The 23657-nt window shown below is 44.4% G+C and overlaps 1 long non-coding RNA gene across 1 annotated transcript in view; it reads left to right on the top strand.

The window, feature by feature from the left end:
* Positions 1-901: 901 nt before the first annotated feature.
* LOC137561213 (uncharacterized) overlaps positions 902-23657 on the top strand; it is a 163673-nt gene continuing 140917 nt past the window's right edge. The window contains exon 1 of the long non-coding RNA XR_011029930.1: positions 902-1137. This is a non-coding gene — a long non-coding RNA (uncharacterized lncRNA). The remainder of the gene's footprint in view (positions 1138-23657) is intronic.

Genomic DNA, 23657 nt, shown 5'->3' with positions numbered 1-23657 from the left:
GTTGGGGGTTAGACAATATTTTCTTTCCAGAGGGAAGGTGCCTAGATGGAACAATCAGGGTCCGTTTTCTGGTTGCAAAGCAATGTTTCTGAGCCTGTTGAGACGGACATAATGGCCTTGGAAAAACACAAGACAGTCTATACAGTGGCGGCACAAAAGGCGTTTTATTCAAATTTGTTTTGAGTTTGGCAGATTTGCATGAAAAATGTGTGAGAAAAGCTGTCTCGGGTGACCTCATCCACAGCTGCCATTAGCGTTTAATTAAGTGCTGAATAGCAGACTGGGGACGTGAAGAGAATCCTGTCTGGTGGGCAGACTGTGAGAAAACTCAGCAGCTTGACACTCCAATGCTGAGGGATCCCCAAACCCAGACAATCCCTGCCCTCCACAGCACAACATTAGTCATGACAAGAGCCCTCAGGAGACAGACCTTCTGTAAGGCAAACGTCCCCAGCGGGCACTGGATCTGCAAGCTAATAAGGCATGGTGTGGGTTAACTCAACCTTAGAACAGTCAAAGAATAAAAAAAAAAAAAAAAAGTGTTGAAAAGAGGAAATAAATAAATGGAATGCATCTGGACATCTTGATGTCCTGGCACACTCAGTTGTGTGAAAGTCTCCATCTACTGTGATAATTCTCTTAGCAACAGCTATCAATAGCCACGGAGTGACATGATTTAATGTGTGCTGGCGGGACAGACTCCCATTTATCCTGCAGGGTGACACACATAGACCTAGATTCAAGTTCAAGTGCAAGTTTGCAGGCTTTGCCCAGGAATCCCAGCTCCATTCCTCCCAGTCCTTTTGTTCCCCCCTAACAATTGCTCTTTATTCATTCTTCTGTACTTGGCACTGTTAAGCTGTCTGACTGCAAACTTAACAACCTTCCTCCTCAGTGTAAGCACTCCAAAACTCCCTTCTTGCATACATATTTCAGTGTATTAGATGTCTGTCTAACGTATCCATCAGTGACTGCGGGAGGCATCAGACTGTGCATAACAGCAAGGCTGCCCTCCAATACAAAATCTGTCTTGTCTTAGAGGACACATCTCCTAAATGTAACCACAAGGTGACAAAACACGTGGAAGGTGTGCTGTGCTGCACCCTACATCTAATGGCAATGGCCACAGAAAGACAGGTAAGGAGAAATACTTTTCATCTTCTTATAATTATATTATTATTAGTATTGTTTATAAACAAACTTATCTTATGACTTATTTTTTCACATGTTGGGTTTCACACACTGCTAGCGAATGGGGACTTTGACTTGTTGTTTGTGAGATTATTGTGGGAGGAGTCAGGGTGACCCTTTGCAAGTCTTTGATGTAGACTTGAGATTGCAATTAGGAAGTGACCTTGGGCTGAAAATGCCCTACTGATAGAATGTCATAGGCAATATGGCTTTCAGGGAATGCTGGGATTTGTAGTTGGCTTACAACTGGAACCCCCTAAATTAAGCACAGCTGCAGAATGTAACTGGGATTCAAAAGCCACTATAGTTTGAATGGATGTAGTGTCTAAACAATTGGCCCACACATGTATACAATCTACACATGTTACCAGTATATCAATCAAGTAAATTCATTTCTACTAAGAAATAGTTACAACTGTTTTCTGAAGTCTGGTATACACAGCTGAGGTTAATCAAGTGAGAGCAAGAGATTGAAATCCTTTTAGGTATAAGGTTTATATGCAAAAGTGAAAATGTACTTTAAATTATTGCATATTTAAAAATTCTTAAAATGAGGCCTAGAATAATAATGATGGCATGTACCGTACTTCTATAGTATATATTATGCCATTTTTAAAATACAGGCATCTCAACTCTTATAAACGCTTTTACACTGTGATTATATTGATAGTAAACAAGCTGCAGTCTGTCCTGATCTCTGCTTGAATAATAGCTTTAAAGGGACTCATGCTGCTTGTTCAGGTGACTCTGAAACTCATTAGCATATCTCTTTTAAAGTGGACCTGAACTCTTGTACAGGGCAAAAGGAAAACATAGAGAAATGCACCCTGAATGTATTTAGAGAGTTTAGCCTGTCTAATTCCCCCTCATCTGTGACTAAGTAATCACAATCAGAACTTCCTTTCTGCTCTAAAAGATAAGCAACGGCATAATAACCTTTAAAGAAAGACATTTCTTTGTTACAGCTGATACAAATCCTGCAATAAATCTGCAGTGTGTCTACTTCCTCCTTTTATTGAAGCAGGCATAGGGTTAACATCCTGTGTTTACAAATTAGCTGCTCTGTCGAGGCAGCCAGCTGACACAGCTGAGAAATCAAATTACACTGTTGATTAGTCACAGATGAGGGGGAATTAGACAGGCTAAACTCTTTAAATACATACAGGAGGCATTTCTCTCTGGTTTCCTTTTGTCCTGTGCAAGAGTTCAGGTCCACTTTAACATACATTTACGTATAATTACACTTAAATGGCAGTTACCAACAAGGAGTTACATTTCTTGATTGTAAGTGATTGATTGCACTAGAGTATTCTACAGGTGACTATACACTTATAGAATTGCAGCAGATTCGACCATCAGATAGATTTCCGTCAGATGCCTCTCAGGTCGAATCTGACAGGAATGTATCTGATGTGTGCCACACAGTGGGAATCGAATTTCAAAAGATTTCAGAATGAAATCTATTGAAATTCGATCGAAATGCAGTGTTGCACCGTTCGATCCAATGCAACCCTATGGGCCATCGATCAGCTGCCAGCAGCCGATCGACCCAGATTTTCTGCCCGGACCAATCGAGCTAATCGATCGAAATTGGCTGCAAAACGATCGATTGGCTGATTTGAAACAATCGATTTGCAATTGACCGATCGATTCTATGTCGAATGATGGCTGAAATTGACCAGTGTATGGGCCCCTTAAAGGTGTCCTTAAATGATACAATCTTACCAAATCTATGTAGTAGAAGGGTAAAATGAGTGAATATACGCTGAAATTATACTTTAGGTAGCCCCTCATATTACATAGGAACAGTAAGATTGTACAATCAAGATTGTTTCATTAGTGGGCACCTCTAGCCTAAGCAACACTAGTCTACCTTTTTATTGATAATTTTGCATTCTAGATGAAACAGATTTTGAATCTAGTGGACAACTGCTCATACAGTGTAATACACGCAATTTATCGATAAATACTAACCATACATTTAAATAGTTTACCAAAAATGTAGCATGTATTTGCAATATATCCTACTTGTATTTGATAACACAATCAAATAGCTTGTTGCAAGGACTATTAAAACCAATGTACAACACAACTGTCAGATCTCATCAGTAAAGTCAATGCTCAGACATAGATAAACTGAGCTTCCCTGGTTTTTAGCTAAGCTTGAAAACGCTTTAACCCTTGCTGTGCTTCTTATAGCCGGCCTTGGATTAATTGGTCATCTGAGAAGGATTTGAATATTTAGATCCCCTTTTGCATGATAACTCACAATCATGCCTTTGCTGCTTCATTTTAGTTGTGCATAGCTTGTTGCCTAGCAACACCTCAGAATACGCACGATCCGGTTACAAAGGCATTTGGCCATGTTGCGCCATTATTGAGAGATTTCATAGCAGTATGGCTTGCTTGTCACAGTTCCAGGCTCTCCTTCACCACGGCTTAAAGATAAACTAAAATACCCCTTGTTCAGACATTACTCATACTGTGTAAATATTGCTCAGTCCCTGCTATAGGGGGCCACTATGCCTTCCACTGAATTTCCAAACATCCTTGCTCCATTGGAACGCATATTTGTTAATATCAACCACACATGGGTGACACGAGAGCCTTTTCTGTCTGCAATCCCCACAGAGTACAAAGGCTGTAATTCTAACACAATGAGAACATTTCCCACTGAATTCCATATTGCAGTGATGCAGAGATGGTCCCTACAGTATTTACAAGCTCTGTAAGGCTTGTGTACCTGTGCGTTTCTGTTTTGTATCAGGCATGTTTCTAGAGCAGTTTGAAGAATCATACAGTGTTTGGATTTTGAACCTGATCTTATGAAGCAGCACAACCTTCAGCTTGATGTTATTTTTATATGTATCACTGCATTGTGTTTTGGTGAGCCCAGCATGTGTTGTTCTACTGCTTCTCATCTGCTTGTTTTCTGTATCATTTCCAGAGGGATTGTATGGTAAACACACATTCATCCTCATAAAACAATGATCTTATCTTAAACAATATACCCTGAAGCAATATACAAATAAAAGGATAGATGTTTACTTTGTAGGGACTATCTAGAGGCTTACTGTAATTTCTTACATCCTACATACCAGCGAAAGGTCCTTAAGTGTCTTCTGGCCATGCTCCTGAGCGTGGATGAGGACATCCGGACTGGGCATGTGTGAGTAAGATCTGTGCATGCTCAGTAGAACGGAGCACTCATGCACAGAAGAGAAAAACACGGATGAGCTGCTTCATTCTACTGGGCATGTGCGGACCTAACTCACACATGCCCGGTATGGATGCGCTCATCCAGAAGCGTGTTCAGAAGACTCATATTCCAGTGGCTCCAGTCCAAAAAAGTTTAGAGGGTTCCTTCACTGGAACAGTACAGTTTAGGAAAACACAGGAAGCTTCTAGACTATTTAAATTCTTCCCTCTACAAAAGTATCTATCTTTTTATTTGTATATTGTTGCAGCTTTTTCTTTCCCTGGCTCAGTGTAAGTTGCTTCTGCAAATGATGGCCATATACTTAAGGCCCATACACACAGCATACTAATGTCTGTACAGACATGTGTTGAGCGACAGTTTGTGCAACGGTTTGTTAGTGTGTACGCTGCAAAAGACAAAGACTGTCAGCAGACTGTCTGCAGATACAGCCATGTTTGAGTGATTCAACTGGTGAATCTCTTGTGACTTTTGTCTCACAAACCGTCGTTAGTCTGTTGGTGTCCTGTCGTGTGGACGAAAGTCTTCTACAGACAGCAGAGTCGCTATCATAGTACTACTAATATGCGTAGTCTGTGGCGGACAGCTTCCGTTGTGTCTTGACTCTTTCTGTTGTCAAGTGTGTACAACTGTCGCAAACTCGAATTGTCGCTGCCATAAATATGCTGTTGTCTCTTGTCTGTTTGTCGCTGCCTCACAACTACAAACAAATGTATGCCATGTGTATGGGCCTTTAAGCCCCATACACACACTCAACAGTGGTCTTTTAGGCTCTCACAACTTTTCTTGTGAAACACCTAAAAAAAATCTCTTGCTATTGTTCAAGCAGCTGATAAGACTGATAAGAAGTCAATTCAACATTTGGATTGACTTCTTATCGGTCTTATCGGCTGCTTGAACAATAGCAAGAGATTTTTTGTAGGTGTTTCACAAGAAAAGTTGTGAGAGCCTAAAGGTGCGTACACACGCACTACTGCCAGCAACGACGGGTCTGCCCGGACCCTCCCGCTGGGCGGACGTTCAGCCGACAGTAGCACGTGTGTACGTGCTGTCGGCGGACTGATAAGGCTGTTTCTGAACCATCCGTTCAGCGGATCGTTCAGACACAGCCTTATCAGTCCGCCGACAGCACGTACACACGCACTACTGTCGGCTGAACGTCCGCCCAGCGGACCCGTCGTTGCCGGCGGTAGTGCGTGTGTACGCACCTTAAAAGGCCGCTGTTGAGTGTGTGTTTGGGGCTTAAGAGGCACTGGACATTGTGTAAGTTGTAGGTTAGCAACATGAAGCTTAGTGCGCATATGTCTGCAGCTCAGCTGGCGATGCTTGTGGTTGCATGTGCAGTTGTTATGTAAGCATGTAAGAACTCCGGGGTATAAGCTTTCCAAGATTTACCTGTAGGATTTGCAGTCTGAAGAGTTTCTTTAAGACTTCAGTTGAATATCTCAATATCTACATTTGCTTTCCTATGCACAATATTTCTCTCTCGCAGAAAAGATTCAAGCTCAGATGATACAAATTGTGGTCCATTGTCCAACACCAGTTCATTTAGATTACCTTCCCTGTTGAAAAATGTGTAGAGAAAAGTAATGATAGTAGCAGAGGTGACATTTAACACAAATCATTTTCTTGACAAGTTTAAAAATAATACCTAGGAGAAAAAGTTATTTGTATACATGCGCCTTAGCATCACTTAACACGTTTGTAGTAATATCTGCATGACACTGAAATGGTGGTCTGTTGAAATTGATTTTTCCTATTGATAACTTACAGATAGCTGATCTATTAGTAATACTGGATGTTTGGAGCATCTATACCTGCAACCAACATGATGGGGTTTAGAGTCAACTGATTTATATTTGATAGTATATAAAGATTTACTATACAGAAAATGACAGTGTGTTGTGAAATTCTCAAAAGTGCTATCATGAAAATATTTCTTATTTGTGTATGTGATGATTAATGCCAAGGAGCAGCAATGGGTTCAAATGTGTCCCATCCCATACACAAATCTATACATGAGCTTATATTCTTTCTTTCACACCTTTTACAAAAGACAGAAGGGGGCAACTTAAAGAGAACCTGAACTGAAAATAAAAAGTCAAAGTAACCATACACAGGTCATACTTGCCACCTGTGTAGTCTACTCATCAATCTTTTTCCCTCTCCTGCGTCCTGCTTGTCCACTGTGATCAATGGAATTCTCTGTCCTCCATTTTAAAAATGGCCATTACCCCATAACAGCTTCCTGGTCAGCACACTGTTAAACTGTAACATCACCCACTTGAGCCATAGGGAAACATGGCCATTACCTTGCACATTCAGTTGTAACTGACAGCTGCTGATATATAACTGACAGCAACTGATATATTTCAGTTCGGACAAAATATTGTCAGAACTAGAAAGGATCACTGTAAGAAGAAAATGGTGAGCTTCTGAGAGGAACTGATGGCAAGGTAAGGATGTAATATTCATTTGCAGGTACATCATGTGCTTATTTGAAATAATTTTACTCGCTTCAGGTTCCCTTTAAGGTAAGCGAAAATAAATATTTACTATGTATGTTGCCATTTAAGTTTTAGCAAATGGAACAAGTTCGTACATCCTATATTTAATACTTGGTACTTGTTTATAGGGATGAGCATACGGATTTTGCTGAATTCCTAAGCATGACTTTTGCATTGGAATCTTTTCAATTTCAAGTTAATACTCATTTCAAAAAAATGTCAAAATCACAGAATCCCAATGTGTAAGTTCAGAAAGTTACATGAAAGTATTTTCATGGAATACATTAAAGTTCTTTGCATAAATAATGAAAATGCGGAAAAATGAAAAACACTTGTGGTTCATTAAGCGCACAACATGTCTACTGACCCTGCTTATTATGGAAATTAACGTTTTGGAATCTGCTAAAATGATGGAATAAGTTCATAGTTTTGTTGGTTTCGAAATTTGGCAATTCCGATTATCTCTAGTTGCTTATATGGTAAAATGTCCGCGTGGCTTAAAGGACATTCGAGGTGAAAATAAACTGATCATAAAAACAATTTTATCTATACTCCTTCTCCTAAAAATGATTATTTTAGGTATCCCACAGTTTTATTTTATATTTAAATCTAGTTTTTAAGTTTTTAGGGTTTCATTATCTCTGCTCAATGACACCTTCACTGAAGTACGGTATGCCAGAGCTCAAACCTATGAATTATTGACCCTTTTTTATCTCTTTCCTGCTCTCAGAAGCCATTTACTGATAGGAAAGTGTTTTATGGCTTTAATTACATATCAGTGAGAGTTATGCTATAGTTCAACCCAGTCCCGACCCAGACAGAAACTTGCATACCTGATGTTTTACTCTTTCATACAGAGAAAGTAAAAAAGGAACACAGCCTAGTTATTTGTGTGCGAGCGGGGACGTGGCAGGTACGTGCGGGGATGCGGCAGAGGCGATCCGGCAGCTAATCGAGCCGCCGGATTGCTGCGTGTAGACCCAGCTTTAGTAACAAACAATCTGTACAGATCATCTGGCAGAACTAAAGATGTTACCGGCAGTGATACATTTCTGAATGGAAATCAGAGAGAGGAAATAATTCACAATGGGCAAACAATGACTAAATAATCTATAGATAAATATTGTAAACACTAAGCAATTTTATTAATTGTGATTTTCACTACAGTTCCTCTTAAAATTTCTCTCCTCTGGATAGATGATGATTACTGACTGTTGGTAACACTGTAGTATTATTATTATTATTATTAATATTGTGCCAACATTTGTAGCACTGTACATAGTACAAAGCAAATATTGGGGCACATAGATACATGAGAAGTTCAAAACACTGTACAATCAGGACATCCAACAATACAAGTACAAATACATACATAACTAATACTGTATGTGGTTTGAGATATCAATAAAATTAATACACACTCATATGATAAATTAAAGCAAAATACGAAACAATAGGAGGAGGTCCTTGGGATGGATTCACCATTTGCACAAAAGGAAACGCTCAAAGACTTGCTCCAGAGTTCCCCTTAAGTTTGATTTTGGCTTAGAAAGTACTTTTTCTGTCAGACATGGCATTCCAGGCCTTTCAATAGCAAATGGCTGTTCACTAGGGGGTTGCTGTTATAGTCTAGAATTGATGCATTTATGCAATGATTACTGATCTTATGAGTGGAGCTATACTAGTTTTATCTCCAATTTTTATTTTGTTTATTGCGTTCCCTGTAGAGGATGCAATAAACCCATTACCTCTCCCTAACAGGCCTTGTTTTCTGGCAATACACATTGTACCATCCAAGGTTCACAGAAAAGATCATAAGAAGCCAGGAAACAGAGGGGTCATAAACAATCAACTGCCAAAAGCAACATCCCCCATATTCTGTCAACAGGAAGTTCATTCTGAATGTCACCTTTAAATCAACTATTAATAAGGGTTAATAATAATAATAAAGGTTAATATTATAAGGGTCTATTTCCACTACACGCAGTTTGGATGCAGAATGGATGCAGAAAAACTCCAATGAATGCCTATGGGAAAATCTGCATCAGAAAAAATGCGTTTAGTGGAAACAGGCCCATAGGCATTCATTGGAGTCAGTTTTTCTGCATCCATTCTGCACCCAATCTGCGTGTAGTGGAAATAGGCCCTAACAGTTGTCTATCAGAATTCAATATTTCCATTTATGTTAGCCACATGAAAACGAGTAGGAACGTCACTGGTTAAAATATATATGTCCCAAACTGACAATCGTAGTGATAGAAACTTCTGCTACAGAGATAGGGATTCGCTGTTATAAAACATAATAGCTACACCGTGTTTGATACCTATGAACACCAGAGAACCTGATGAATCCATAATTATTGCTCCTACACTGTCTGATGTATTGCCACAGAGATATGATATTTACAGACATTACATATCTCTTTGAGCTCTTATGGGGGGGGGGGGGGGGGGTCACGTGGCAGAGAGTGCCCATCTTTCATTACAATCTCCACCCCAGTAGCGAGATGGTTAAAGGCTTGTCCTGCAGATTTACAAGGGTCCTTCAATGCTGATCCACCCTGTCTCAGAATCATCTGCTGCACGATAGGACCCGACCAACTCCCTTTTGCTTTGGACTATTAGCAAATAACTTTCTACTGACATTCTTGACCTTACAAGGTAATTCCATAGACTGCTCAGACTTTACATTAATCACCACGGTGGCGTAGTGGTTAGCGCTCTTGCCTTGCATCGCTGGGTCCCCCTTTTGGAGGTCTCTCTCTCTCTCTCTCTCTCTCTCTCTCTCTCTCTCTCTCTCTCTCTCTCTCTCTCTCTCTCTCTCTCTGTCCTCTCTCTCAGTGATTTTGGCTTCTGCTCGGATATCAGAACTAACTATCCGCCCGGATTTCTGATTTCAAATGGGAAATCCGAGTTTGCCCAGATAGTCTATTCGGGTTTTCAAAAATATCCGTATTGCTATTCACAGTTCGGATAGTGGAAAAAGTTCGGATTATCTGGGTAGTTCGGATATCCAAAATCTTGCTGAGCACCACTGATTTGCGCTAGTTAGCTGAGACTGCTGGTTAGTTGAGTTACTGATGACTGGGACTCTATTGTACCTGGATAACACACCCTGAAACAAGCATGCAGGTAATCAAGTCAGACTTCAGTCAGAAACAACTGATCTGCATAGTTGTTCAGGGTCTATAGCTAAAAGTATTAGAGGCAGAGGATCAGCTGGAAAGCTAGGGCAACTGGTATTGTTTAAAAGGAAATAAATATTGCAGCCTCCACAGGGGCATAGCTAGAAATCGCTGCAAAAATTTGTATGGCCCTCCCCCCGGGCTGAGGGGAGAGCTTGGCCACACATCAGCGGGGAGGGGAAAAAGTCCCCCCCTCCCTCACCTCGGGCTCTCCCCTCAGCGCTCCACACCAGCATCAGCGGCAGCAAAGCGGGCAGGAACACATACCTCCATCCACCGCGGAGGTTCGATCTCTAAGTGCCTCACGCTACTTCCTGTTTAAACAGGAAGTAGCATTAAACACTTAGAGAGAGGAACCTCCGGCGGTGGAACGCATGAAGGTATGTGTTCCTGCCCACTGCCTGCTGCCACTGATAGATGCAGGAGGGGATCGCAGAGGGGAGAGCCAGAGGTGAGGGGGGGGGGGGACGGGACTGTCCCCTCTCCCCGCTGATGTGTGCCCATGCTCTCTCCTCATGCTGCGAGCCCTCCGGCCACCAAAATTGCTCTGAGCAGGCCCTTGGTGGGCCCCGAACCCCCCTGCGGGAGCAGGGGCTGCAGCCCCTATTGTTACACCACTGAGCCTCCATATCCCTCTCAGTTCAGATGTCTGAGGATTAGCCATAGTATGCCAGGGAAAAAAACACGTATGCAAGTAGATAAATACTTGATCTACTAACATAACACATGTATTTTACTGTCCACGTTTTGATTTCAGTGTATTTTATATAGTAAATGAAGAAAATTCTGTTCCTGGTGGGAATCATGTTTTTTCCCCACGGTTTGAGGCTAAATACTGATGTCATTTCTTCCCTTAACTTTTTTTTCTTTTCTCCTCCTCCATTCGCTGAGTCACCTCAGCCTTGCTTGTAAACACAAGTGAGCAGAGGATCATGTTTCAGCTAGGCAGGGAAATAAACAGAAAAGGAGGAATATATAATAGATAAAAATAACCCCCAGCATGCAACTGAATGGTAATGGCTATTAAAGGGCCAGTGCTCCTAAGGCATGCGATAACTCCAAACCATAACAGCAGAAAACGTTTTGAAGGTTTTGAATGCAGGATTAGCATCTTTATCACTTAATACACTCAGAACAGTTGCTGTTGAAATGTGATTTTATGGTGACAATCCCGCTTTAACCTCCTTAGCGATAACCCCGTGCTGGACACGGGGTAAGCCGCCGCGGAGGATTCCTCAGGCCCTGCTGGGCCAATTTGCATCATTTTTTTTTCAAACACACAGCTAGCACTTTGCTAGCTGCCTGTTTGGTCCGATCACCGCCGCCGATACGCCGCTATTCACCACGATACAGGGCTACATAGAAAATACATCCACACAAGCAGGCTGTATACAGCCTTCCTTTTTGAATCTCAAGAGATCATTTGTGTGTTTACCTTCTGTCCCCCTGCAGCTCTCATCCACTGAATACTAGTGACAGGCTGATCGTTTCTTCCTGCAGACAGCTCTGCCCTGTCTGTAATTCCTCAGTATGTGTCAGCCAGCTCCTTTCACATCCTAACAGAGGAGGATTTTTATCCAACTCTCTTTCACTGATAAGAGAGCAGAGACGCTGCTGGCTTATGTAAATAACACACACACTGGAGTGTGCATAGAGGGGCCTGGAGAGGGTATGCATAACAGATCAGCACGGAAGAGTTGGCAGCCTTCCAGACACAGGGCGACAAGTCAGACAGGGGAAAGATACATTGATTTATTACAGAGACAGTGATAGTAGAAAGTGCTGCAGTAAGCCAGAGCACATTACAATAGGTTTAGGAACTTGTAGAATGGTAGAAAAAAGGATGACATTTTTGTTACAGAGTCTCTTTAAGCCACCAACAAGCACAAAAATACACAGAATAATTGTTCTTTCCCTCTCCCCACCTGCTCCACCGTGCACCACTTTTTCAGCCTTCCTCCCCCTCTATAGCAACAGATCGTGTCCCTAGCCTGTAGGCAGTGGCGTAGCTAAGGAGCTGTGGGCCCCGGTGCAAGTTTTACATGGGCCCCCCCCAAGCACTCTATACATAACAATTGATACGGCGCACCAAAACCTGCTAAGCACAAGCACAGTGTCAGAGTTGCAAGAAGGGGATGGGGAACAGTTTGTTAATGATTACTACTATTCAAAGCATCTATAGAAGTGATTATTACCAGCACAGGACCAATAGAGAGCTAATACTGTGATGTGAGGGTGGACACTTCGGGGCCCCTCTGGCCCAAGGGCCCCGATGCGGTCGCTACCTCTGCACCCCCTATTGCTACGCCCCTGCCTGTAGGCTAGCAAAACTTTGTAAAGAACTTGACCTGAACTGTCGCCCAACGGAATAAGTCCCGATCCCTGCCGGGCGATATATGTTAACATGATTTTTAAGGACTACAGTTATTGTGTGTGCGTATCTCTGGACTGTAATTTCGCAAGGGCAAGGCTCTCTCACCCTTTCAAAGCAGAACTGAAATAAAAATAAAAACAAAGTGTTTCACTTACCTGGGGCTTCTGCCAGCCCCTTGCAGCCTTCCTGACCTGTGCCGGTCCTCCACGATCTTCCGCTCTCCTGCCGCCAAGTACTTTCGGTAGCGCTGATGATGCAACTGCGCCTGCACGCCCCTGGCAACGCATAGCTTTCTTTGCGTTCCGCCCACAATAGCGTCAGCGCTAATAGGACGCTATTGCGGGTGGGAACGTGAAAGAAAGCTACGCGTTGTCGGGGCACGCAGGTGCAGTTGCCGTTGACTTACAGGTCATTGGTGTGGGGATACCGAAAGTAGCTGGCGGCGGGAGAACGGAGGATTGTGGAGGACCGGTGCAGAGCAGGAAGGCTGTAAGTGGCTGGCAGAAGGCCTAGGTAAGTGAAACACTCTGTTTTTATTTTTATTTCAGTTCAGCGTTAAGTCTTGGAATTTGTTATACATTTTATTCATCATGTTACTTTGGTCACTGTAATTACCAATTCTGTGTTTTGTACCAATTCTGTGTTTTGTATATAATATTGGTGTATACTATTGTCTGTAATATATATATATATATATATATATATATATATACATACATATATATACTGTATGAATATATACACTCATCCTATTCCTAAATGCCTGATGTTTGCCAATATAGCATGAACTGCAATAGATGATATTGCATACTCGTATAGCATTTACCATCACATCCTACTCCTAGATGACTGGCCTTCAGATACTTCCCTAGAAGAGGTCGGCTATATATTATTCCATAGCCACCTACGCCAACTAAACCATGTCAGATTATTGCACAAATGGCAGCGGGCTCTCTGCTGCCCCCACTGGCCAGTTTGTGCATTGCAGTCATTTATTTGCTCCAACGATAACAATTAGCAGGCAGGATCGTTCGGTAACAATAGAGCGAGTGATCATTCGGCAGAAGAACAATCTTTGGGTCTAGTTGCAGCGATTCCAGCGTAGTCGGTCAATACACGTCCTGTATAGCGGAGAGGATGGCTGACACTCATCACCATATGCTGCATGTCTGTCCCTGGCATCTCTCCAGCCCGCACATTGTAGGGGGGAGCAGGGCTGAGCTGCAGGTGAATTCCCGTCACCCTGGAAGCACAGGCACACGGACAACACATCCCATTTTGCAGACAGCAGCCATTTTGTAGAAGCTGAAAGATAAACATGACGTTGTGTGTTGTTGCTGGATGTCAGATCGCCTATAAGGTCTCCCACGCACGGTGATGTGATGGCTACATCGAGCCCATACTCTCTGCTCACTGCTATGTGGGGCTGTTAAGGTGTGCAGCCTAGCCTCTGTGCAGGTGCCATGCTCACTGCTATGTGGGGCTGTTAAGGTGTGCAGCCTAGCCTCTGTGCAGGTGCCATGCTCACTGCTATGTGGGGCTGTGTGAGTGTGCAGCTTCTGTTCAGATGCTCCCATAGCCTCTGTGCAGGTGCCATGCTCTGCTCACTGCTTTGGGGGACTGTGCGGCTGTGCAGCCTCTGTTCAAGTGCCATGCTACCATATCCTCTGTACAGGTGCCATGCTCTCTGCTTTGGGGGACTGCGGTTGTGCAGCCTCTGAGCAGGTGCCTTGCTCACTGCTATGTTTGGCTGTGTGGGTGTGTTTGTCTGTGCAGGTGCCATGCTCACATAGCCTTTGTGCCACGCTCTTTGCTCACTGCTATGGGGGCTATGCGGTTTAGCCTCTGTGCAAGTGCCATGCTCACTGATGTGTTGGGCTGTGCATGCGCACTGCTATGGTGGGCATTGCGAGTGTGCAGCCTCTGTGCAGGTGCATTGCTCTCTGCTATAGGGTACTGTGTGGGTGTGCAGCCTCTGTCCAGTGACCATGCTCCCATAGCATCTCTGCAGGTTCCATGCTTCCAAAGCCTCTGTGCAGGTGCCATGCTCACTACTATAGGGGGGCTGTGCGGGTGTGCCGCCTCTGTGCAGGTGCCATGCTCTCTGCTCACTGCTATGGGGCAATGTATGGGTGTGTATAGCCTCTGTGCAGTTACCATGTTCCCAAAACCTCTGTGCATGCTCCAATAGTGTCTGTGCACGTGCCATGCTCTCGTATCCTCTGTGCAGGTGCCATACTCCCATAGCCTATGTGATGCTGAAATCTTCTGTTATAGCATCGTGCCCTGTACGTCCTAATGAGGGCCGAATTCTCCTGCTGGACCCCAGTGAGGGCATCCCAGATCCCACAGCCACCAATGGGGGGCAGAAGCAGCTGGCAGCAATGGCTATGCCAGTGACAGAGGAAGAAGGGCAGCACAGTGCACTCAGTAATGAGGTCTTTTTGGGACCGTTAATTGCACTTCCATAGGATACTTGTTCACAATGCAGGGCAGGGGGTCTGCGCCGACACTATGCCCACTACAGAGAGATGGATGGGTTAACCCCTCCGTTGCCGTGCCCTGCCTGCAGCATCCTCTCTGACGATACACACTGCTCAGGCTGCTGAACTACATACATCACTGCTGAACAGCACTGTCACTGGGAGATGGCAGAGAGGCACATGCTCCACTTACTTATTATTCACATCCTGCTCTTACATAACCTGTTCATAGATAGATTGAGAGACTGAGAGAGAAAGTGGTACTCTCTGCCTCTCTCTATATCTACAGAGTTGGGGAAGGAGGGGAGGGGGGAGGATAGACTTAGCGGAGGTAAGAGAAATGGAGGAAATAATGGGATATGGGAGAAAGAGTGTGGGAGAGCTACTGTACATGACTTCTCTATGGGGTGCATGCCCAGTCACTGTATATAATGTATTAAAGGAATAACAAATATTTTTCTGTATTAAAGGAATACTTAAGTCAAAATCAAAAAATGATTTTTACTCACCTGGGGGCATCCCTCAGCCCCCTGAAGCTGTATGGTGCCCTCGCAGCCTGGCTCCGACCCTCTTGTCCCCGCCGGCGGCTACTTCCGGGTTCGGCGACAGCCGCTGACAGGCTGGGAACGCGCGTGATTCTCCGCATTCCCAGCCGCCAGATCACCCTCTATGCTGCTATAGCGTATATGTTATACGCTATAGCAGCATAGAGGGTGATATAGCGGCTAGGAACGCGGAGAATCACTCGCGTTCCCAGCCTGTCGGCGGCTGTCGACGAACCCGGAAGTAGCCGCCCGCGGGGACAGGAGGATCGGAGCGAGGCTCTGAGGGCACCATACAGCTTCAGGGGGCTAAGGGATGCCCCCAGGTGAGTAAAAATCATTTTTTGATTTTGACTTAAAGGGAAGGTCCAAGCAAAAAAAAAAAAATGAGATTCACTTACCTGGGGCTTCTACCAGCCCCATGTAGCCATCCTGTGCCCTCGTAGTCACTCACTGCTGCTCCAGTCCCCCGCTGGCAGCTTTCTGACCTCAGAGGTCAGGGCCACATTGCATACATTTTTACGCATTCCAGCTAGTGCAGGAACAAAACTTTACGCGTTTCACCACTAACGCGTAAAAATGTATGTGTTAATGTTCCAGCACTAGCGGGAATGTGTAAAAATGTACGCAATTCGGCCCTGACCTCCGAGGTCAGAAAGCTGCCAGCGGGGGACTGGAGCAGCAGTGAGTGACTACGAGGGCACAGGATGGCTGCATGGGGCTGGTAGAAGCCCCAGGTAAGTGAATCTCAATTTTTTTTTTTGCTTGGACCTTCCCTTTAAGTATTCCTTTAAAATTCAATATTTTTTTCGAAATTGGACGTGGTTTAATAAACTGCATCTCTGTCTTCTGCTTTTTCTTCACTTCCTTCCTCTCCCCCCTCATATTCTCTCTCTTTCTCACACCCACTTATTCTCAGTTTCTATTCCTGTCTTCCCCTTTCCTCCCTCCCTCTCTCTCACTTTCTATCACTGTCTCCCTTTCTAAACCTCTCTCCTCCCTCAACTCTTTTACTTTTAACCCCTCTCTTTCCCTCTCCCTTCTCCTCCCTCTCTCTCACTTTCTACCCCTCTCTCCCCCCCCCCCCCCTCTCTCTGTTCCCCTCTATCCCCCCTCACTCCCTTTCTACCCCTCTCCCTCTCTCCTCCCTCCCTTTCTCACTTTCTACCCCTTTCTTCCCCTCTCCCTCACTTTCTATCCCTCTCACTCTCTCTCTCTCTCTCTCTCTCTCTCTCTCTCTCTCTCACACGCCCACACACACATTCTACCATTATCTTCCCCCTCTCTCCTCCCTCTCACTTTCTACCCCTCTCTCCTCCTTCTCTCTCTCTCACTTTCTACCCCTCTCTCCTCCTTCCCTCTCTCTCACTTTCTATCACTCTCTTCCCCTCCCTCCTCATTCGTCCCCTCCCTAACTTCTACATCTCCTTCCCTCTCTTCCTCCCTTCCTCTTATACCCCCTTCTATCCCTCTCCTCTCCCTCTCTCCTCCATCCCTTTGTCTCTCACCTCCCATCCCTTTCACACCCCATCCCTCTCTCACTCTCTATTCCTCTCCCTCCCTCTTATATATTCTCTCTCTCTCTCTCTCTCTCTCTCTCCCACACACATACACACTCACTCACTCACTCACACTCTCACTTTCTATCCCTCTCTTCCCCTCTCTCCTCCCTCCCTCCCACCCCTCCTCCCCCCATCTCACCCCCTCCTCCCCCCATCTCCTATCTCTCTCTCCCTCCCTCTGATATTTTCTCCCTCTCTCCCACTTTCTGTCTCTCTCTCCCTCTTTCTCCCTCTGTCTCTCTTCTTTCTCTATCTCTCTCCCTTCCCACTTTCTATCCATCTCTCCCCACAGTAGTAGGGCACAGGGACCCAAGTCGTCCTCCTGGCAATGCATTCAGGGGATGGGTTCTTTGTCAGCGGTGCACTGAATAGTCCAGTTTGAGATTTTTTTAATCCGTCCCAATTACCGGAGCTTCTTTAAAGGTATAGACATTCAGCTGAGTGGAGTTGGCCTGTAATGAAGAACAAAAGACTTGATGCATATGTGTGTCTCTCAGTCTAACCTCCCATTAACACACTTGTGTTTGCCTGCAGCACCTGCTGGCTGAAGTACTCTCCTGCTACACAATACAGCCCCAACATTCTGCACAGTACCTGGCGGTGAATAAACACTACATGCATTTCTACAGGGTACTTAGCACTTATTATTTAGCAAAATGCTTGTCTCCTGACAGCCTACACTAACCAAATCTACAATACAATTTATGGAAACACAATACCTCTCATTCCAGCCCAACTGATTGTTAAACAAACCAGCCTTTCCTAATGAAAGCAGGTATTTAACAGTGCAATTAATGCTACTTTATTAAAAAAACACATTTTTGTTGTTGGAACTGTCAATAAGCCCTTTATGCTTTTCTCCGGAGATCCTGATTTTTTCCCACAGTACTTCAAACTCTCCATTCATTCCGCCTTTTACAGGCTGCCTATTTTCTGCCTGTGTTGTTTTATGTCTATGTTGTTGCTGCTCCTACAATCTCCAGGCATGGCTGTGGAAAAGATGTATAATCAAATGATGAAATGAAATGATTGTTTACAGAATGTTTATCTTTCTCACACTAACAAATACACGCCATTCAAAATTACATCCGCCTTCAGTAACACTGCTTTCTACCCAATGTGTGTCTGTGCTTGCCTTATATCAATAGAATTAAAATATATAGCACAGAAACCACCCTTGCAAATAGCTATTTTCATCTTCTCTTGATTTGGTATTTTCTGAGATATAAATTATTATTGTATTAAATATATATATATATATATATATATATATATATATATATATATATACAGAGAGAAAGTGTGGGGGGGGGGGGTAGGTGAGAGTCAAGGGGGGGGGGGGGGGTAGGTGAGAGTCAAGGGAAGGGGGGGGGGGGTTGAGAGAGGATGAGAGGAGAAGGGGTAGAAAGAAGAAGGAGTTGAGAGAGGAGAGGGAGAAGAGAGAGAGGAGGAGGAGAGAGATGGGGGAGATAGGGAGAGGAGGAGGGGAGAGATGGAGAGAGACTGAGAGAGGAGAGAGAGAGAGAGAGTGAGTGTGTGCACCCTCTCTCTGAATAATATGAATGAATAAAGTGCAAAGCGATAGTACAAACCTTTATATATATATATATATATATATATATATATATATATATATATATATATATATATTAGGGGTTATTATTAGGTCAGTTTCTGATTTGCACACCCACACCAAGCTGCTGTTGTTTTGCTATCTTGTGTTCTAGCTCATCCCAATGGGAGGAGTTTTTAACTTCTTGATCTTCCCGTAACGGAACAGCTTGACTACTAGTAGGTTCATCAGCATCACCAGCCATTTACTCTTTCTGTCCCCACTAAACTAGTGCTAGAATGGATGCTGAACAGCAGACATTTATGAGACCAGAAGGTGAGACTAGCATGCCCTAAATACAATACTCATTGAGTGCATTGAGTGGGAGTGTGAGAGAGTGTGTAAGTTTTGTAGGAAGTGAGTTCCGCACAATGTAGGTAGAGTCGAAATACCTTTATTGGATCAAACACATGACAGGCTAAAATCCATCACCACACGCTGACATGTTTCGGGCGTTGCACGCCCTTAATCAAATCTGTACTTGGGGTCCAAGCAACCCAGTTTCCTGCACTGTCGGTGGACGGAGGTTTGTGAGCGGATTTCCACCTACTTCAGAGTGTGTAAGTGTGAGAGAGTGTGTAAGTGGGAGTGTGTAAGTGTGAGAGAGTGTGTAAGTGGGAGTGTGTAAGTGGGAGTGTGTAAGTGTGAGAGAGTGTGTAAGTGGGAGTGTGTAAGTGTGAGAGAGTGTGTAAGTGTGAGAGTGTAAGTGGGAGTGTGTAAGTGGGAGTGTGTAAGTGTGAGAGAGTGTGTAAGTGTGAGAGAGTGTGTAAGTGTGAGAGAGTGTGTAAGTGTGATAGAGTGTGTAAGTGTGATAGAGTGTGTAAGTGGGAGTGTATAAATGTGAGAGAGTGTGTAAGTGGGAGTGTGAGAGAGTGTGGGAGTGTGTAAGTGTGAGAGACTGTGTAAGTGTGACAGTGTGTGTAAGTGGGAGTGTGTAAGTGTGAGAGAGATTGTAAGTGGGAGTGTGTAAGTGTGAGAGAGTGGGTAAGTGGGAGTGTGTAAGTGTGAGAGAGTGGGTAAGTGGGAGTGTGTAAGTGTGAGAGAGTGGGTAAGTGGGAGTGTGTAAGTGTGAGAGAGTGGGTAAGTGGGAGTGTGTAAGTGTGAGAGAGTGTGGAAGTGGAAGTGGGAGAGAGTGTGGGAGTGTGTAAGTGTGAGAGAGTGGGTAAGTGGGAGTGTGGAAGTGTGAGAGAGTGTGTAAGTGGAAGTGGGAGAGAGTGTGGGAGTGTGTAAGTGTGAGAGACTGTGTAAGTGTGACAGTGTGTGTAAGTGGGAGTGTGTAAGTGTGAGAGAAATTGTAAGTGGGAGTGTGTAAGTGTGAGAGAGTGGGTAAGTGGGAGTGTAAGTGTGAGAGAGAGTTAAGTGTGAGAGAGTGTGTAAGTGTGAGAGAGTGTGTGAGAGAGTGTGTAAGTGTGAGAGAGTGTGTAAGTGGGAGTGTGTAAGTGTGAGAGAGTGTGCAAGTGGGAGTGTGTAAGTGTGAGAGAGTGTGAGAGAGTGTGTAAGTGGGAGTGTATAAATGTGAGAGAGTGTGTAAGTGGGAGTGGGAGAGAGTGTGGGAGTGTGACAGTGTGTGTAAGTGGGAGTGTGTTAGTGTGAGAGAGATTGTAAGTGGGAGTGTGTAAGTGTGAGAGAGTGGGTAAGTGGGAGTGTGTAAGTGTGAGAGAGTGGGTAAGTGGGAGTGTGTAAGTGTGAGAGAGTGTGTAAGTGGGAGTGTGTAAGTGTGAGAGAGAGTTAAGTGTGAGAGAGAGTTAAGTGTGAGAGAGAGTTAAGTGTGAGAGAGAGTTAAGTGTGAGAGAGTGTGTAAGTGGGAGAGAGTGTTTAAGTGGGAGTGTGTAAGTGGGAGTGTGTAAGTGAGAGAGAGTGTGTAAGTGGGAGTGTATAAATGTGAGAGAGTGTGTAAGTTGGAGTGGGGAGAGAGTGTGGGAGTGTGTAAGTGTGAGAGACTGTGTAAGTGTGACAGTGTGTGTAAGTGGGAGTGTGTACGTGTGAGAGAGTGTGTAAGTGTGAGAGAGATTGTAAGTGGGAGTGTGTAAGTGTGAGAGAGTGGGTAAGTGTGAGAGAGTGTGTAAGTGTGAGAGAGTGTGTAAGTGGGAGAGAGTGTGTAAGTGATAGTGTGTAAGTGTGAGAGAGTGTGCAAGTGTGAGAGAGTGTGGGAGTGTGTAAGTGTGAGAGAGTGTGTAAGTGGTAGTGTATAAATGTGAGAGAGTGTGTAAGTGGGAGTGGGAGAGAGTGTGGGAGTGTGTAAGTGTGAGAGAGTGTGTAAGTGGGAGAGAGTGTGTAAGTGTGAGTGTGTAAGTGGGAGTGTGTAAGTGTGAGAGAGTGTGTAAGTGGGAGTGTGTAAGTGTGAGAGAGTGTGTAAGTGGGAGTGTATAAATGTGAGAGAGTGTGTAAGTGGGAGTGGGAGAGAGTGTGGGAGTGTGTAAGTGTGAGAGAGAGTTAAGTGTGAGAGAGAGTTAAGTGTGAGAGAGAGTTAAGTGTGAGAGAGAGTTAAGTGTGAGAGAGAGTTAAGTGTGAGAGAGTGTTAAAGTGCGAGAGAGTGTGTAAGTGGGAGTGTATAAGTGGGAGTGTGTAAGTGTGAGAGAGTGTGTAAGTGGGAGTGTGTAAGTGTGAGAGAGTGTGAGAGAGTGTGTAAGTGGGAGTGTATAAATGTGAGAAAGTGTGTAAGTGGGAGTGGGAGAGAGTGTGGGAGTTTGTAAGTGTGAGAGACTGTGTAAGTGTGACAGTGTGTGTAAGTGGAAGTGTATTGTAAGTGGGAGTGTGTAAGTGTGAGAGAGTGGGTAAGTGGGAGTGTGTAAGTGTGAGAGAGTGTGTAAGTGGGAGTGTAAGTGTGAGAGAGAGTTAAGTGTGAGAGAAAGTTAAGTGTGTGACAGAGTGTGTAAGTGGGAGAGAGTGTGTAAGTGGGAGTGTGTAAGTGTGAGAGAGTGTGTAAGTGTGAGAGAGTGTGTAAGTGGGAGTGTGTAAGTGTGAGAGAGTGTGTAAGTGGGAGTGTGTAAGTGTGAGAGAGTGTGTAAGTGGGAGTGTATAAATGTGAGAGAGTGTGTAAGTGGGAGTGGGAGAGAGTGTGGGAGTGTGTAAGTGTGAGAGACTGTGTAAGTGTGACAGTGTGTGTAAGTGGGAGTGTGTAAGTGTGAGAGAGATTGTAAGTGGGAGTGTGTAAGTGTGAGAGAGTGGGTAAGTGGGGGTGTGTAAGTGTGAGAGAGTGTGTAAGTGGGAGTGTGTAAGTGTGAGAGAGTGTGTAAGTGGGAGTGTGTAAGTGTGAGAGAGAGTTAAGTGTGAGAGAGAGTTAAGTGGGAGAGAGTGTGTAAGTGGGAGTGTGTAAGTGTGAGAGAGTGTGTAAGTGGAAGTGTGTAAGTGAGAGTGTGTAAGTGTGAGAGAGTGTGTAAGTGGGAGTGTGTAAGTGTGAGAGAGTGTGTAAGTATGAGAGAGTGTGTAAGTGGGAGTGTGTAAGTGTGAGAGAGAGAGTGTGTAAGTGGGAGTGTGTAAGTGGGAGTATGTAAGTGTGAGAGAGTGTGTAAGTGGGAGTGTGTAAGTGTGAGAGAGTGTGTAAGTGGGAGAGAGTGTGTAAAAATGGGAGTACGTAAGCAGGAAAAAGTGTGTAAGTGAGAGCTATAAGTGTGAGAGAGTGTGTGAATCGGAACATTATCTAATTTGTCTGTGAATCTGAACAATATCTCATCCTTCTATCGGACTTCTTCTTTACAGTGATGATGCTGAAGAATGACCAAAAACAGGGTTAGGTTTTTTTTTCCGGAAAGCTATCTACAGAGATAAATGCTACGGAAATGTCAGCTGATAATAAATGAACCTTTCATTCAGCAGCTCCCCCGTTGCCTGACATTTGTCTTACAAATATCTTTTGTGCCAGTGCCACTGGCAGGGGTGTTGCTAGGATCCTAAAAGATCTGGGGCACTTTTGGGCACTCCAGCCGAAAATGGTTGTGGCCACACACAGAATGTGGGTGTGGTCATGGGTGGAGCAAAATTTACATGAACTTAACAGCGGTCTAAGTAGGCCTGCCCAGATAAATGTTGGATGAAGCCCCCTATGCAAAAAAAAAATGCATGCTGGGTGCTGTGTGGGGCCATGTTGGGTGCTGTGGAGTCATGCTGGGTGCTGTGGGGTCTCTATGGGGCATGATGGGTGTTGTGGTAGTGACATGCTGGAAGCTGTGGAGCCTCCAAAGAGAGCATGCATCATTGTGTCCTCACTGTTCCTCTCCCCGAACCCCCCTCCTCAGCAGAGTAGCACAGCGGGAGGAACTACTCATCTCCTCCATCTAGTCTCCACATCTGCAGACCAGACATCCTCTGAAGCTGGCGATTCTCCTCCTAGCATCTGAGAATCAGACACTAGGAGCTCTAATGTCTGATTCCTTCTCAGACACTAAGTGGAGAAACCCAGAAGAGGTGTCTGCAGAATCTGGAGAACAAGTGGCCAGAGATGGATACTGCCACATGCTGCCTGACTCTGTCTGGGGACATCCGGGGCACCCCAGAATAAATCTAGCGCACGTGCCACTGATCTTTGGGGCTAGCAATGCCACTGGGCATCACAGTGCATGAGTTAGCAAGCACTATTACCCTGCAGCGCTACAATCTAATGTCTGCATGGAGTTTGTATGCACCATAACCTCTTAGAATATACCAGGGACTCTAAGCTGCATGACCCATTGAGGGGTCCAGATTGTGTTGTTTATTTATGTGTCCTGAATGTTATACAACTATGGTGTTTACAACAGTATCTGCTGACTGGACAATCATCTAAATGATCCTGCTACACTGCAAGGCATGTTTTATAAATATAGATTTTTGGGACCACATCTGAGTCTGGTTTTCTTTTCTGTCCCTTTGTAATTCGCACTGCTTGAAGCCCAGTGTACTGCCTGGTGTAATTAGCTGGCACTTTATAAATAGTAAAACAACCCGTTTAAGGGCTGGAACCCACTAGAGCAGTTTTTTGAGCGTTTAGGGAGGTTTTCAAGGTGCT

This window comes from Hyperolius riggenbachi, chromosome 3 (genome assembly GCF_040937935.1).
Source record: "Hyperolius riggenbachi isolate aHypRig1 chromosome 3, aHypRig1.pri, whole genome shotgun sequence".
NCBI lineage: Eukaryota > Metazoa > Chordata > Amphibia > Anura > Hyperoliidae > Hyperolius > Hyperolius riggenbachi.
Note: the sequence above shows the minus strand (reverse complement) of the source record. Positions and strands in the feature narration are given on the sequence as shown.